The sequence below is a fragment of the Hermetia illucens genome, chromosome 4, assembly GCF_905115235.1.
Source record: "Hermetia illucens chromosome 4, iHerIll2.2.curated.20191125, whole genome shotgun sequence".
NCBI lineage: Eukaryota > Metazoa > Arthropoda > Insecta > Diptera > Stratiomyidae > Hermetia > Hermetia illucens.
Window position 1 is genome coordinate 161,921,689 of NC_051852.1, and position 13,499 is coordinate 161,935,187.

The 13,499-nt window shown below is 46.4% G+C and overlaps 1 protein-coding gene across 1 annotated transcript in view; it reads right to left on the reverse strand.

Moving 5' to 3' along the window:
• Positions 1 to 6,590, reverse strand: part of LOC119654610 — a 28,502-nt gene extending 21,912 nt beyond the window's left edge. The window contains exon 1 of the mRNA XM_038060080.1: positions 6,174 to 6,590. The gene's annotated coding sequence lies outside the window, so the exon portion shown is untranslated. The remainder of the gene's footprint in view (positions 1 to 6,173) is intronic.
• Between the last annotated feature and the right edge of the window lie 6,909 nt (positions 6,591 to 13,499).

Consider the following 13,499-nt stretch of genomic DNA (forward strand, 5'->3'; position numbering starts at 1 on the left):
AAGACTTATCACGAACTCCGTCGAGCGGAGACGCGACTTCACAGACGGAAAAAGGAAGCCTGGGAGAACCAACAAGTCTGTGAACTAGAAAATTACAGGGAGCAACCGCACCAGGCACAGAAGGCGGAAGTTTTACCAACAAGTCACAAGGATGAAGTCTTATACACCTTGATGCTAATCCTGCCGAGACAAAGAGGGAAATTTGATTTCCGACAGAATGGTTATCTTGGAGCGATGGGTTGAGTACTTTCATGAGCTACTGAACAACCAGAACATCGGCGAGTTGGAGGTCCCGCCCACTGAAAACGACGGACAAATACTGCCACCACCAAGTATAGGAGAAACAGTCCGTGCAATTTATCGGCTTAAAAATCATAAGTCGCCACAACGAGGCATTATCTGTCTCATACATAGAAAGGGAGATATCACACAGTGCAGCAATTATAGTGGTATCACGTTGCTGTGTACCATCTGTAAGATATTTTCCTCTACCTTGCTAGGCCGGATAGCCCCATTTGCCCAGAACATCATCGGCCCATTCCAAAGAGGCTTCACTCCAGGCAAACCAGCAACAGATCAGTTTTTCTCTCTGCGGCAAGCAATGGAAAAACTGTTGGAATAAGGACACCAGTTGCACCATCTGTTCATCGACTTTAAAGCCGCCTATGATAGCATAGCCAGGGTAAAACTGTACACGGCCATGAGAGAATTCGGTATCCCGACGAAATTAATAAGACTGACTAGGCTGACCCTGGCCATGGTACGAGGCCAGATAAAAGCAACGGTCTACGACAAGGGGATGCCCTATCATGCGTCCTCTTTAACCTGGCCCTGGAGAAAGTGATCCGTGATGCTGAGGTAAATGCAAAGGGTACTATCCTCTTTATGTCTAATCAACTACTGGCCTATGCTGCCGATATTGACATCATGGGAAGAATGACCCGAGACGTACAAACTGCCTTCATCCAGATCGAGCAGGCGGCGCGAGATCTTGGGCTGCACATCAACGAAGGCAAGACAAAGTATATGGTGGCAACGTCAGCAGCGAAAACCAACCAACCAACAAGCAGGAAGAATAAGGATAGGAAAATACAACTGAGACCGTTGATAATTTCTCCTATTTAGGGTCGAAAATCACAACCGATAACAGCTACGATGAGGAAATCCGCGCACAGTTTTTGTCAGCCAACAGAGCCTATTTCAGCTTACAAAAACTGTTCCGCTCGAAACATCTCATCATAGGGTCAAAGCTCTTAGTGTACAAGACAATCATCTTGCCAGTCCTCATGTATTCCTCGGAGACTTGGGTTCTTAGCAAGAAGAATTGCGAGGTCGAGAGAAGAATCCTTCGAAGAATATTTGGCCCCCTACATGAGGATGGACAATCCCCTAGTCTACATAACGACGAAATCTATGAGCGATACCACGACCGTTAGGTTGTGGATAAAATCCGGCTCAATAGGTTACGGTGGGCGGGTCACTTAATCCGTATGGATGAGGATGATATAGCCCGGAAAGTCTATAAGAGCAATATCTTTGGTAGAAAAAGAAGACCAGGCAGACCCTGCCTGAGATGGAGCGATGGTGTAGGTCAGGACGCCAGGCAGCTTTTAGGAATACCGAATTGGTGGACCTCGGCGCAAAACCGGTATGTCTGGAGTTCCTCATTAAGGCAGGCCTAGAACGGATACAGGTTGTTGCGCCGTTGATGACGATGTTAATGATGAGCGCAATGCTGACCATATTGTTACATTACAGGGTTACTGCAGTGTTCCGTTACGGTCTTGAATGAGGTACTCTAACACACTTCAAGGCCCTGATCCAATATGGATTGTTGCGCCTACGATTATTATTATTGATTCATGATACTCCAGCAAAAATAATCTTTGGGTTTGATTTGTATCTCCTAGGGGGACTTGGAATTGGGAATTTCTCACACGACGGAGGGAAGTGGCGAAGATTTTGTGTTATAGAACCGTTGGGGACTCGATATGATTCAGGGGACAATTTCGAATCGTGAGTGACAGGATGAATTCAATGTACGACTTAAGAGCTAATTCTGAAGATTTTCTCGAGGGACAACTAGTGCTGTTTCATAATCCACAACGCAGAAAAGGGAAATCACCAAAGCTGCAGTCACAATGCGAAGCGCCTTATCGAGTAGTGAAAAGAATAAATGACATCGTCTATCGGATCCAAAGGTTGGAGAGACTGGCACTCTTCAAAATATCGGGAAGATAGTAGTGATACTTGTTCGGGACGAACAAGTTTACGCGGTGGGTAGTGTAACGAAAATCACTTTGGAAAAAATATTTGCGACGTAAGTTTAAATCGTAGTTATGGAAATTAGCCAGGACATCAAAATTATATAACAGTAGGGCGAATATTTAGTTGTGTTTAGGTAAGTCTAATGCTAGTAAGGAGATCTTGTCAAAGGCCCAAATAGTTTTCTAACAAAGTGTTCGCATGCCTTTCTGGAATATTTTGCGGGGTGTAAAAGGGCCGGAGGTCCACCCTCGGAGTCAGTTTCAAAAGAAGACTTAAATGCTTCGATTATAAATGCGCCTATATGTTCTATAATTGATCATGCAATACGGTTGTATAATTTAGTGTAAAATAAATGGTTATGTTGAAGTTACCTTTGCTACACTCAAATACAGCAAGCTAAACAGGATTGCTACTCTGGCAAGGAGTCCTTTCATATTACAGAAGTTGTAGCCGAACTTAAGCTGGAGCGTTTAATAGACCACACAGCTTCCAGGCTGCTGACAGATCTTAAAGAAATAATGGAAACACTTTAAGAAGAAGAAAGAAGTTCCTTGATGCTCATGTGCTTTTGTGCCCCTCCATCTGATTTGTTCCAACAATAACATAATCTTGTGGCAGAAACCGAATTCCTAATCCCCGCGTTATTGCAGCCCAATCAGACTAAAATTTATCAAGAAGACTTTGGATGCGATTAAAGAGAAATGTCATAAAGAAATTTCAAAACACTGAAGTGGAAATCGGAGATAAATCTTATATGGTGTCTTACTCTGTGATGCTAACAATGATTGATGGGAAAGTATGCAATGCTGCCACTAATACATCTACAATGAGATGCTCTATGGGTGGTATAACTGATCTGATCCAGTAAAAACAGGTATGAGATCACACAGAAGGAAAACATCGGAACCTTTTGCGAGTGATCCTATTCCCATGCCCGAATTTAGTGGCCGTGACTTGCCTGCCATCCTATCTGATGATGATTTTTAGATTACTAAATACTAAATATGTTGTTGGTATTGAACTGACATATGAACGACAGCCATACATCAGCCACTCGAAGCAAGTCAGGATCTCTCTAATGTGTAGGTATAAGCTAATTTAGATAGAACCGCAATACAAATAAACAAATAAAGTTAGCTTAAATCACTTTTGGCAACATAATTAAAGCTAATTAACACCAAAAACAGTTTTGGCTGCCTAGATTGATCAAATACCCCTATGTGCCATGGTCTAATGGGATGCTCGGAAGGTGTCACAGGACGCTGAAGGCTACTATAACAGCCCAAGACAACCCCTCTTCGTGGCAGGTCCTGCCACTTGTTCTTCTTGGCCTCCGCAAAGCCGGTCGTGAAGAATTTGCTGGTATTCGGGGAGAATCTTAGATTTCTCAGCGACCCTGTCCTTGGTCGGAACTCAACGCTGCTTGTCTGTTGCAACTGCTCAGGGATGCAATGTCAAAACTGAAGTCGGTACCACCTGCCAACCACGTAAAAACCGAGGGATCTTCAATTCTGTGCGCACGTCCTAATTAGGATAGACTCTCATCGAAAGCCGTTGTAGCCACCATATGAGGGCCCCTTCGAAGTCCTCGAGCGAGGACGACATTATTATAGCCGCAACGTCGGGGGCACGACCGAACGGACCTCCTTGACTGGGCTAAAGCCTTTCGTCCAGCAAGAAAATGCGACCAGGACGAGAGGCACGTGACGTGCTCGCTTTGACTTGCAGCAGCCGAGTTGCTTGCGTGTCGCACGCGCGCAATGCGAATCGAGTTGGCCGCGACATCGAAAATCAATTTTTGACGGCGAAAATTGCTTTTCGATGTCAATTCGAGACGAAACAAGCACGAGGAGGAGTCTAAAAGCTTCTCGCTTAGATTTTGCATTCTAAACGTTCTGAAACAGTTAATTAAAGATAGAAAATAAACGAAAGGGATAAATAAAATTAAAAATAATTTAAAGTGTTCAATTTACAAAATGTGAAAGGAAGATCGGATTTTTAAATTGCTTCCATTATAAGTCGCCTTGAATTTTGAACATTTTCTCTTGGGGTATAAATTCAAGGTGAAATAAAAAAAGTTTCATATCTCGCAATTGTAATATCCAAGCTGGAGTAGCGCCCTTGTATTGACATCTTACCTCATCTACACTTTGAGCCTCCTAACTGACCTTAACCCTGCATCTGCAATCCCACTTAGGACGAATTGAAAAGTGCCTTACAAAATAGAAAAATTGCGTGGGTGAAACCGAATGTTGCCTCTTCACTCCCACCCTGAAGCAATGCATTTTATAGCGATGGCGAAGAATACATCTTAAACATAGTTGCAAGATTTGTAAAGTAATTTTAATGTCTATTCCAGAAAGATACATTAAAATAAATACGTCATCAAAAAGAGTTGTGTAGCGACAGAAAATAATTTTGAGGTTCAAATGTTTTGCAACTTCAGAAGTTGCCATTTTACTTTGGTAGTCGAATGTAGACTTTTCTGTTTGTGACCCGTCTTTATATAGTCAAAAATGAGGGCTATATTTGGATCATTTACTCCAAATCTTAAATTAATTTCCATGCATATCAAATAATCAACATAATTCATTACTACTGCACACAAAAGTCAATGATCAATCAGTACAGCAAAGCCAATTGAAAACACAACGCGAATGATCAGGTGAACAACATCTAATAAAAGAAAATAGTTTGCACTCACAGACGAGTTTTGTGCCAATTAACAAAAACAAGAAAAACCTAATTAGGTACTTTCTCTGTTGTATAGCTGGAATCGTTTTGTACAAGACCGAATGCCGACGCGCCAGTCGCAATCAATTGCTCCGTTATCGAGTTATTGAAATCTCAACAGGCAAGCGTAACATGGCTTATTGATAGTGCCGAGTGTGCATTCAGTTGTGACCCATTCGATCATACTGGATCGGCCAATGATCGTAACCGGCCTCAAGCGCTAGAACAGCCAACAATAGTCCAATAACCGGAGAAGATCGCGTGTATCAGGTTCGCGAGAGCTCACAGAACCATATACTACATGACACATATGTTGTTACTAAATATATTAGCGCGCTCCGGCTGTATGATGGGGCCGTGAACGGAATTTTGATATTAGAAGCCGGTCAACTTTAACGGCTCAAATTTTTACACAATTCCATGAGAATTTCACATATAACGGATACAATGTGCTCAAACAGGTTAGCGTATAATTGATGATGAGGTTTACGTTGGACTTGTTTTCGGTTTTCACGCAGTCCGCCGGACCGGGTCAAGCGACTGTTTCACGTAGCCCTTTATCAACGCTTGGGAGTCCCTTCTCATGCCTTGTGCAAGTGTTCCACACTCTCAACAACGACCCAGACTCAGGAGAAATGAACGATCCATAGCATGCACGCTGAAATTTTGTCTATGCTCGGTCTTATGCAAATTTGGGCAATTCCGGAATGTAGAGCGACTACATCGGCCAGAATTTAATTAGCTTTCTGAAAGGTCACGAACTACTTTAGTAACATGAATAGCGTTGGCCGAGTTGATGGTGTTCCCACTAATTAATTCGCGTATCGGTCCGTAGCAAAAGCAGTCGCTGCGGTGGTAGCTATGGACCCATCGACAATCGAGAGAAACTGAGCTGTTGTGGTGGCAATTGGACAATTCATCGACCGCCCTTCGTAACTGGGTTAAAAGCAGAAAAATCGAACCGCAATCTCGCTGGCTACTAGCTCTCATCTGACTTTCAGATGCACTATTATTCGTTATGCAGTTGGGTCCCAGAAATGCGGAGTCGTGAATGCAGCATAAACAAAGTAACACTGACCATTGACGTAGATAGAAACTTGAATTCATCGAATGTTATCGTTTTAAATTCCACATGAATCTGCTAAGATGCAGTCGCCGTAACACAAAGTTACCTTTTCCTCTGACGATTTTTTATTATTCACTCGAAATGGCCCCGAAAAATTCATGAAAACTCCGTTCCCGGATGATAACACGGCTCCAGTTATAGAACAGTTGCGTGCAAAGGAAATGTCAAAAATGCAAGAAAATTGGCGAAAACGTAGTGGTTGCTGTCGCGCAACGCAGCACCTGTACGATAAAATTACGCGACTTGAAATGCACACTGGCGGAAGTCTTGTTCCCGTACGATTACATTTTCTTGGCGTTACGGTACACACGGCGTGATATGTTCAGGATGCGTGTTAGAAGTAGTTCTCGGTCGCCACAGTTGAATTTAACCCAGCCTTGTCGAAAATCAACGGAACAACACAACGAACGAGCGGACGACAAACTGACGAGAAGGTGAAATTTTTGACAACTTTCCTTTTTTATTTTTGTTTCTGCTTCTTGTTGTTGTCAACGCAGTTGGGAATTTTGACGCGGTCAGGTTGGTGTGAGTGTTGTGGGATGCCGCGGAAAGCTCAAGACAGTGAGGTGTTTCTTTGATGGGAAATGGTTGATACATTGGCTAAATGATATGAACTTGTACTTCCAATTACTCATTCACGTATTCGAATAGTTCTAAAAGGTATGAAATACATTGTTGATAAATTCCAACCACATCGTGTATATAATTAAAATTTGATATCAATTGTTGTTATTTTATTTATCTATATAATTGAAAATAAAGTTTATTCATCATTTTGAATCTGCTCATGGGTGGTTAGGTATCAGTGGCCGCTCTGAGGAGCCCAATTATCACTGTGGTGCGCCACTTTGAAACCACAAACTCCTAAGACCGTGACGGCTGTTATGAGAGTAGGGAGGCAGAGTGCAGCCTGCTCAGATCTTCACATCCAGCCCTTAGCATTCACAAAGAAAAGCAGCTCTCCCACTCTGCAGCTAGAAACCTCACTGAGGTTCCCAAAGAATAGTTTACCCAGTGTTTGTAGCCTGACTCTAGCTAGAGCTGGGCAATCGCAGAGGTAGTGCCTCAGGGTTCCCCCCTTCTCTGCAGGTTTGGCAATGCGAATTGTAGGGTATATCGAGCCTGGCGGCCTGACCTCATATGGGCCAGTGGCCCGTGCACTGTGCCGTAATCTTGTATTCATTTGCACGCTTTTGGCACAGGAGCTCTCGTGATTGAGTTATTTTATAAGCGGGGCAGATCCTCCTTGACTTGGGGCAGGTAGTAAGCCTTCGCCATCTAAGGTTCGCGGCCGCTTAGCAATGCGATTAAATTCCGCCCTTAACAGGCGCCATCGAGACACCAAGTGTATCCACCGAAGGACTGCCAAGAGGAGAGCCTCGCCTGGTCAATCCGTCAGCCCGTTCATTTCCCTCTATGTTCCTATGCCCTGGAACCCATAGGAGGATGACCTTGAGCGTGCCGCTAAGACTGTTCAGTGCGTTTCTGCACTGCCCCATTAGCCTAGAGGATGCTGTCGCTGAGTATAAGGCCTTAATGACCGCTTGGTTGTCGGTCAAATTGGCTATGTTACGCTTGGAGCTCGGATCATGCTCCAGCCATCGACAGACTTCCAGTATCGCCAGTACTTCCGCTTGGAATACACTGGCGAAACCTGGGAGACCATACGACTTGGATATACTGTGTGCATTCGAGAAAGCCCCCGCACAGACACCACAGACCATCTTTGATCCATCGATGAAGAATGCTGTGTCATAACCTTGCAACACGCCGCCGGTCTTCCACTTGGCCCTGGTTGAAAAGTTCTCAGCAAAGTTTCTCGTGAAGTTCAGCTTACGTGTGGCATAGTCTGTGGGGAATGCCCAGATTGCCGGCGGTACATCATCTAGGGTTTCGTCCCCACGTACTCGAGGAGGGCGATCAGACCCGAGTCTGCAAGGAACTCATCTGAAGTGGCTCTGCCACGAAGCCTCACCGGAGGTCATCTGGTACCATGGGAACCGGGATGGCCCTCTGAGAGCATATGCTCCAGGAGAAATCCTGGAGGATGTGCTCTCGGCCCGGTTATTTGCGGTTGGCCCCCTAGTGGGAGTTTCATGGTGGTTGTGGTTATGCCTACATCGCGGGCAGAGCTCCTCGGAGCTCAAGCGTGGAGTTGCGCTGTACAACTCGGGTGCCGTACCCCTTAGTTGCGGCAGAGGTGTTAGATAGGCCTCGCATCCACTGGTATGAATGCTGAGCCTGCACTTAGTATAAACCAGGACCGCTGTGCTTGCATGTCGGGGCTCTGATTGTGGTCCCAAAATCAATCCGTGTCCGAAGAGGGCCGTGGGATTAAGCCTTCACGGCAGGATGTTACTGTGGCCGTAGGGCTTCGCTGTCCAGCTTCCGGACTCACGTCGTCTGACGGGTCTGCACACTACAACGTATTTAATATGGAGGTCTAGGGGAAGGAGATGGGTACATTGAGAGCATCTGCCGGACAGGACTGCAGAACCCCACTAGCACCTGCACACCCGGTTCTTTGAATCCTATTAAGCTTCGTTCTATTGTACTTTTTGCTCAAAACCTACCACCATATAATAGAGCCGTACGTCCGGATTGGAAGCACCACAGAGGTGAACATCCAAAGAACAGTCCTCGGAGACCCCATTTCTTTGCGAACGTTCTCTTGCAGGTGTAGAAGGCTATACAGGCCTTCTTGAATTCTATGTTCAACCTCCAATTTAGTTTTGAATCCAGGATTACACCCAGATATTTTACATTGGAGGAAAGAACCAATCTTTGTTTATTCAGACATGGAAGGTGGAATTTGGTTACTCTTGCCTGGGTTGTGAATAGCATCAGCTCCGTTTTGGATAGGTGTATGCCGTGTCCGCATCTTGCATCCACAGGCACAACTTTCGCAACGCTCCTCCTATGAAGTTACTCATAATGGATGCAAATATCCTTGACACTAATATCACCAAGCCGTCGGCATACGCCACTACTTTCAACTGCTGTCCAATATTCGTAAAATTTCGTTCACCACTATTAACAGGAGCACCGGAGAGATGGCGCCACCCTGGGGCGGGCCTCTGTTCACAGCTCTGGTCAAGTGGTTGCCTTCCAGATCCGACTGGATTATCCTGGTATTTAGCATGGATATAATCCAATACCTAAGAAACCCCTGGTCAAGGCTTCCTTGATGGCGTTGGTACTAACATTGTTGAATGCTCCCTCTATCTCCAAGAAGGCGGCTAGGGTATATTGCTTGTACTGCGGTAACCGCTCAACCATGCCAATTACCTTGTCAAGAGCGGTTTCTGTGGATTTGCCTTTAAGGTAGGCAAGCTGGAACTTAGAGAAAGGCGCTCTCTCCATAATCGTCCTTAAGTGAATGTCCAGGACGTGCTGTAAGGTCTTCAATACGAAAGAGGTGAGGCTGATTGGTCGAAAGCCCTCCGCGGACTCAGGTCCGCACCTGACCGCTTTCGGTATGAAAACTACTCGTGCGCGTCTCTAGGACTGTGGTACGTATCCTAAAGAGATACAGCTCCGGTAGATCTCAATAAATCAATGCACCAGCCTTTCCTGCTGCTTTTGTAGCATGACTGGCATTATGTCATCTGGGCGCAGAGAAGCTGCTCATAGCCCAGGCGATCTCACCCTTGGTAATTACCGATTTGATAGTTTCATACGGCTGGGGTGACCGCGAACCCTCCAAGCAAGCCTTTGACTCACAGTCCTCCGCGCTGGCGGGAAAGTGCGTCTGAACCAGGTGCTCCAAGGTTTCATCAGAAAATTCCATCTAGGAGCCTTCCGACTTTTTAGGAAAGGATGGGCTCTTACGTTCCTTAGACAGAATCTTACTGAGCCTCGCGAATTCACTGGTACTTTCGATGTTCTAGCAATAGTCCAACCAAGACCGTCTCTTGGCGGCTTTACTGGCCGACTTATACTTCTTCAGGCAGTCCTTGTATAGCTGCCAATATTTATGCCTGTAGCAGACGTTGAAGATTTCTGAGGCTGGACGGATCTTAATTCCACCACGGTGGCAGTGTCTTATTGCTGTATTTAACAGGGCACGAGACTTTAAAGGCGGTATCGAATGCCTTTTCCAGGGCCCCGGCCATTGATTCCAGTTCGTCTGTCATCCCAATCTTGTCAATTTGCGCACCGGAGAGTTTGTTCTAAATTGCTTGACCAAACTTTCTCCAGTGGATCCTCCTGCGATCTCTGAAGGGTTTGAAGACCTCTGCGGCAAAATCTAGATTGAAAAGTATCCAACTGTGATCTGAGAAGGATTTCTGGTCAGATACTCTCCAGTTCTTTACCTTAAGAATTCCATTGTCGGTCAGTAGGGATGCCGGGATGGATGACGAGGGCGGTCGAGCAGGATACCTTCTCTGAAGTTCTGGCGGGTCATGACGAGCTGAAGGGCATGGCGACCGAAATGCTATCGAAATCGCGAAATCGCGGAGCTAAGATCGGCATGCCATCGAGCAAGAAGGCAGTTCCAGCGATCCAGGGGAAGACCCGATCACGAGGTATTATAGGACGTTGCGTGGCAGAATAAAGGAGGCCATTCGTAGGAGCAAAAAAGATTACTTTAAGCGACTGTGTGTGGATGGCAACATAAACCCCTTGGGTATGGTCAACAGGCTGGTTATGAAGAAGTTACAGAAGCTTGTACGAAAAATTGTGACCACGCTCTTTCCTCACCATACGGGTTACAGGTATCAAACGAGGTGGATGTTATACCTCGCGTTACCGAGGAGGAATTTCGGGAGGTCTGCGGAAGGATCGGCAATGGTGGCTCCGGGTTTGGATAGCATCTATAATAAAGCGCTGAAGCTGGCGGTAGGGACCAGAGCTGATTGGTTCATAAATACCTTCGAGGCGTGCATGGCGGAAGGTGTATTTCCTCCACAATGGAAATGGCAAAAATTGGTGTTGTTGCCCAAATCCGGCAAGCCATCGGGGGACTCAGCATCCTATCGGGTCAATCTGTTTTTTGGACACTATGGGGAGAATGTTCAAACGCATCATCTATTATACAATAGATTGCTCCCAATTGTGGAAGACGGAATGGTTCTGCGTATGAACAATATGGGTTCCAGAATGCTCGCTCTACTGTTGGCGCGGTGGGAAGAGTGATGGACTTGGCTCGAGAGGCAACGTTTTCTGGCAAGTGCTGTGCCGTGGTGATGGTGGATGAAAAATATGCATTCATCTCCTCCAATTGGGGCTGCATTAAGGAGTCATTGGCCAGAAATAATGCACCTGGTTACTTGGCTAAGCTAATCGATAGTTACCTGTCGAACAGAGCTCTCTGGTACGGGACGATGGACCCAATGAATACATAACCACAGCGGGGGTATCTCAAAGTTCAGTGTTGGCCACCACGGTCCTTGTCAGGATGATGCCGAACGTAGATGGGCCCAAACAGTGTAGCAAGCTGCTGATCGCTGGGGTCGTACGGTCCATATTGTTGTACGCGTCGCCTGTGTGGGCGGAGGCTTTGGACAGCGTACAGAACTGGAGGAAGATAAATTCTGCCTATCGTCGTGGGATTCCAGAGTACCTGGAGCATGTGCTGTTTGAGTGCCCGAAATTCTAGGAGGAGAGAAGAAGTCTGAGCAAGGGCCTGGGTGTCGGCGTGGGCCCCCAATACTTAATCCGGGAAATGCTTAGGTCGGAGGCAAACTGGACTTCGGTTATCCATACAATTGTGCGGATACAAACCCATCTCCTGAGAGAAGTACGCGCAAGAAGAGCGCAAAGAAATGGAGAGGCTGTATCCTAAAGACAGAGCTGCTGAAGGAAGCAAAAAAATGGAAAACTGCAGAGTTGGAAACATGAAGGCCAACGGAAGGCAAGCGCGCCCCGCGAAGTAATGCCTTAATGGTGGTCCCGTGGGGCAAAGAAACGAGAAAGAGGGGGGGGGGCTTTTTTACTGGGTGCGAATCATACACTACATCCACCCCGGTGCTCAGAGGTGGCGGTGAGGAAGACGGGGCGGCAATCCTGTCGGCCAAACCAAAACCAAGTGGCCGAGGAGAATCTCCATAGTGGTGGCACCGGGAGACGCTGTACTCACTTTTGTTTGCCGGCCGTGATGCAGTAAGCGAATGCTCCAAAGGCCTAATTAGGGCGATCAGACTCGAGTCTGCACGGGGACTCATCTGAAGTGGCAAATTGGTCATGAAACATTACCAGGGGTATACTGGTATCATGGGAACCGGGATAGCTCCTGGACTCTCATACTTCGGGTAAACTCCCGTTGTATGTGAGTACAGCTCGGTTATTTGCGGTAGGCCCCCTAGTGGGAGTTTGATGGGAGTTGTGGTTATGCTCAAGCGAGAAGAGACCTTCGGGCCTTGGCGTGGTGTTGCGTTTCAACACGGGTGCTGTATTCCTTAGTTCGGTAGAGATTTAGGTGGGTGGTGTATCCACCAGTATGAATGCTAAGCCATGTACTTGGTATAGACTGGTACCGTTGTTGCTTGTCACAGCGGGGCTCTGATTGTCGTCACAAAATCAATCCGTGTCCGTAGAGGAACGTAGGATTAAGTCTCCACGACAGGTACCCACGTAAAACACACAAGGACTCACTACATCCACCCCAGGTTTCACGTATATAGGGGGGAGAGCTGGAATGGATGTGTCTTTCTAAGATTTTTTACGCCTCCGTGTATTAAAAAAAATATCGTCAGCGTCTTGCCCAAATACAGAAACGGGAAGACTTGCGAATGGCATATGCCTACCGCACTGTCTCTGAACCGGCCGTAATGGTGATCGCGGAAGTGGTCCTCGTTGCCTTTCTTGGTAAGGACCGTAAACCCATATACAAGCGCAAGGGAGGTGGTTGCTCGTGAAGAACGGCAGTGCATCTTAGATGAGTGGTAACTTCCTTGGCAAAATGAGACTAGGGGCAGATGGACTACGCGGCTTATTTGTAACTTAGGAGCATGGCGGAATCGGAAACATGGTGGGACTGAATATTTCCTTACCCAGTTTCTAAGTGGGTTTGGAGGTTTTTAGTCTTACCTGCATAAGATTGGAAAGGCATGATCTCCTGACTGTGTGGTTGGCAATGGAGTTATGGACTATGACTGTCACACCTTTTTTTCTTGTAGGATGTGGGAACGGAGCCGTCGGCAGCTCTATTTAAACATAGGGGATCTTTCCAGACAGCATTGCCAAGGAGATGCTGTGGAGCGCTGACAGATGGAGTCGTGATAGAGCTTGACCGTGGGAAAGGTCGGATGAGAGGGGGTTCCTTGAACTAACAGTTCCCTTCTTCCTCTCCCCTTCCGTTAGTGAAAGGAATTTCCTGATCTGAAGGCCCCGCGAGGTTGGAGAATTCGGGTGCTAGTCGGAAGTAATG